Source organism: Mustela putorius, unplaced genomic scaffold (assembly GCF_011764305.1).
Source record: "Mustela putorius furo isolate JIRA1106 unplaced genomic scaffold, ASM1176430v1.1 tig00003927_pilon_pilon_pilon, whole genome shotgun sequence".
Classification (NCBI taxonomy): Eukaryota; Metazoa; Chordata; class Mammalia; order Carnivora; family Mustelidae; genus Mustela; species Mustela putorius.
Window position 1 is genome coordinate 4,195,854 of NW_025422072.1, and position 4,504 is coordinate 4,200,357.

Consider the following 4,504-nt stretch of genomic DNA (forward strand, 5'->3'; position numbering starts at 1 on the left):
CTTTAATTGAGGGTGAATAATTTAGATCTTACTCTAAGAGCATTAGAAACCCTTGGGAGGTATTAAACAAGAGAATGGTATGATCTGGTTTACATTTTTAAAATTTAATTTGAATGATAAGTAAAAAACTGGAATTGGTAAGAATGCATGCATACATATAAATTATAAAGTAATTGCAGGATTCGTGGCCAGTGATTGTGGTGCTTTGAATGAGTTGGTATTAGTGGAAATAGAAAAGAAAAAAATAAATAAATATGGTCAGTAAGTTTCTTTGAAGAGGAGCAAAGAAATGATTGAATAAATGAAAGGGTATAGGGAATCAAAGGAAATTTTTTAAAAAATCAATGTGAATTATTAGAATATATTTTTATGTGAATAATCCATTATTGAAGAATAAATTACTGTTTTTGGAAAAAGGGAATGACGAGATAAACTATATCCTTGATAAGGCGAGAGACAATGAAATGCAAAATACAAGGGGAGTTGTTGAAATTTCCAAGAGAGTCAGGGTTCTGTGTAGCTGAATGATATGACAGACTTCTGACTATTCTTTCAAGGTCCAAAGATTCCTGTTTTGTTTTGTTTTGTTTTGTTTCACATGTAAAATGCCATTTAACATTAATTAATGCTGGGTGATGGGAGGGCATGTGTTGTGATGAGTACTGGGTGTTATAAAAAACTAATGAATTTTTGAACACTACATCAAAACAAATGATGTAATATGTTGGTTAATTGAACATGATAATAAAAAAATTAATTAATGGATAAATGGATGGATGGTCACATATTAATATTTTTTCTTAATAATTTATTTGAAACCTAGTTATTCACCGTTTTACTTTGCTTGGAAGATGGACATCTCAAGTATAGTTTTCTTTGGAAAAAGAAAAGAGAAAACAATGATTTATTGATCACACTATTAGAAGCCAGGAGTTGGAATAACAGATACCAAAAGGACATCATCACTTTCAAGTATTCTCAGTATAGCAGGAAAGAACAACAAATCCACTGGTGATTTCAAAGGGATAAGTTCCACAAGTGTCAGTACGATAGAAATCATCTGAGGATCTTGTAAATTGACCTTGGTGTTATGGTAAAGTCTAAGAAATAGCATGAAGGTGAGCAATGACACATTATCTTCTTGGAACTACAATTTAGTTGTTCCCAAATAGGATATGAGTAATGAGCAGTGGCAGAAAGTGAAGTTGAAGAGGTAGGCAAGAACCATTTTGTAGTGAGTCTCATAAGCTGTGCTTTAAAAGTTTGACTTTGGGCAGCCTAAGGAGACTTCCTAGGCTGAGAAAGCCATGGAGAAAGTCCTTGCCAATAGAGGTGGATTAAGGTGTAAAAATGTGGAGCACTATATTTTTCTAGAAGCTGCATAAGTTTGTCTATACTACCAGACCCATTATCTTGCAAGAAGTAATGAATGACTCTGTTACCCATTGTGGGACATGCAAGAGTAGATGAGGAAAAGGAAGACAGCTAATTCAAAGCTGTAGGTATTTAATAGAGATCCAAGAGAGAAGATACTGAATAAAACATAGGAGCTATTGTGAAACTAAGGCTCCTTGTAAGCTTGTTTTTGTTTTTGTTTGTTTGTTTGTTTGTTTTAATTATCTCAACTGCCTTAAGGACTATATTTTTTACTGTTAGGCATTCCTTATGGTTGCATATAACAATGCTCATCAGTAAGCTAATGAGTCAGAGAGAAAAAGAAACTTAATATTCTTTATACCTTTGGTGATTGAGAGTAGATTGTGAAACAGATGTTTTGCATTAAGGTGCATCATGAAAGTGTGATCTAACATAACCTCTAGGATTTTAGTATGAAAACAACAGCAGTTTATTTACCAACCCAGCATAGTGTAGGCAATAGTCCAACATCTGTCAAGGAGATTATAGACAAGGAGAAACAATTCTATCCTCTAAACAATACTAACCCAACTCATTCTAAACATATTTATTTAGACAAAGTAGCTCTCAGTCTATATTTTAAAGAGCACTGGCATTTAGAGCCCTAAGAAGAACACATACTCCGTGACTCTGTATGTCCAACACAGTTGTTGGGCAAAGGCAAGTTAGATTAGAATTCAGAAGTTACACATGGTGATAGAAGTGGTTGTATATTCCTCAGTGATCTATAAAATCAAATGCAACAATAGATCAAGCAGAATCAAAGTTGCCTGAGAAATCTCGGCACAAGTAACAAGTCATTACAAACTCTATTGAAAATCCCTTTGGCACAATGACTAGGCTTAAATCCAGATTGGAAATTTAAAAATAATTGACTCCAAGGGAGATGGGTGATCAGCTGTGCAGCAACTTTCATAGAAAACTCTTGCTGAGGCAAATATATTTTACGTGGTAACACTGGAGTGGAATTGTCCTTTAAAAGACAGAGAATATATTTTTCTATTACCACAAAGTCAGGAATTATATAATTTGTATTTCAAATAAGACTAGAAATGTTGGAGTATTAAACATAGTAGTATTAGGCCTTTGGAATTCCAAATCCCACATGAAATTTTTCAGTAGTAAACGGAAATTCAATAGAAAAATCCCAATGTCCCATAATACCCCACATATGTAATCCCATATTCAATACATTTTAACTTATCCCAAATACCTTTGCACTATATGTATAGGACTTGAGTTTACATAAATTGTATACATTCTAAGATAATCACCTAGTCATTTATGCACCTTCTTTCTTAGTATAGGCAAAATAATGATCCTTTTTTCCTTCCTTCCCTCCTTGCTCCCTTTTTTCTCCCCTTTCTCCCTCCTTCCTCCCTCCCTCCCTCCCTCTCTATCTACCTATCTATCATCTATCATCTATCTATCATCATCCAACTATCATCTTTTATATATAAGCTGCTTTAGGCAAATTAGTGTTTCATTTTTTTCTTTTTGAAAGTCTTCAGTTGTTTTACTTTTTAAAATGTATATCTTTTTAAGATTTCATTTATTTGTGAGCAAGAGAGCACCAGCAGGTGGAGTGGCAAAGGGAGAGGGCGAAGCAGGCTCCCCACTGCGCAGGGAACCTGATGTGAGGCTTGATCCCAGGAAGCTTGGATCATGACCTGATCCAAGCAGATGCTTAACCAACTGCACCTCCTCAGCAGGCATCCCATTTGTTTTACTTTCTGACAATAAAAATGTTGGCATTGAGGTTATGTGAGATATCTCACTTAGAATAGAGAAATCAGTGGGGGCACATGGGTGGCTCAGTGGGTTAAAGCCTCTGCTTTCAGCTCAGGTCATGATCTCAGGATCCTAGGATCAAGGCCCGCATAGGGCTCTCTGATCAGCAGGGAGCCTGCTTCCTCCCCTCTCTCTGCCTGCTTCTCTGCCTACTTGTGATCTCTGTCTGTCAAATAAATAAATAAAATTAAAAAAAAAAAGAAGAAGAAAAAGAAAAGAGGCCGCTCCGACTCTGGCCTCGGCTCCGGCTCTGACTCCACTTCAGGCTGTGGCTGCGGCTCCAGCACCGACTCCTCCCGGGGCACTGCCCACAGCGGCCCTGACTCTGGAGGAGGAGCTGCAGGAGGCCATCCGCAGGGCGCAGTTGCTTCCGAACCGGGGCATTGATGACATCCTGGAGGATCAGGTGGAGCCTGAGGACCTGCTGCCCCCCATCCCCTTGGACTTCCCGGCTCCTTCCACGTGCTGTCCTCCTCCCCGGATTCCGAAGGCCTCTCATCTGTCTTCTCTTCCTCACTCCCGTCCCCCACAAACTCCCGTCCCCCTCTCCCAGGGGCCCCACAGACTCCTTGGACTGGCTGGAGGCTCTAAGTGGGGGTCCCCTGCTAGGCTGTGGCTCCCCAGCCCCCAGCATCTTCTCTGCTGACTTATCTGACTCCAGTGGAACCCGGCTGTGGGACCTGCTGGTGGATCCATGGTGATGGGTGCTGTGGTTTCCAGGGGATTGGAAGGTCACTGAGACAGACTCTCAAAGGAAGGGGTCGGACAACCGGCAGAGCCCCTCCCACCACAGACACAGAATCAGAGACACCTCTCATCCTCATTGGGCGCCCCCCAAACGCTGCTGACGTGCTAACCGCCTGACTTTCCCCTGCCTGACCTCCATGTGATCCCCTCCATGGTTGTGTGGTTGGGGGCCGGGATGTGTCATTTGCTGCTGGCCAGAGCAAACAAGCTGCCTGCTGCTTCCTTAAAAAAAAAAAAAAAAAAAAAAAAAAAAAAGAAAGAAAAGAGAAATCATATCTTCTATAAAGTTGGGCCCATGAGCTTAATTTTTGATAGGTCAAAGCAAAAATATAAGCTCAATATCAGAGATAAGATGGCAAAACAGGATTAGATTGAACACATTACACACCTGAAGAAAGACATGGAGTTTGCTAGCCACAAGAGGGGTTAGGAAGTTTTAAGAAGATATAAAAATGAGACTGTGAAAGACAAATCTCTGAGATGTCCACCTAAATTATGTACATTATTGAAGCAACCATGTTCAATGGGTTAAACTACTTGGAGCCACTAA

The 4,504-nt window shown here is 39.6% G+C and overlaps 1 pseudogene; it reads left to right on the forward strand.

Annotated features, from left to right (window-relative positions):
* Positions 1–1,175: 1,175 nt before the first annotated feature.
* On the forward strand, positions 1,176–3,923 carry LOC123388942 (annotated as a pseudogene).
* The last annotated feature ends 581 nt before the right edge of the window (positions 3,924–4,504 follow it).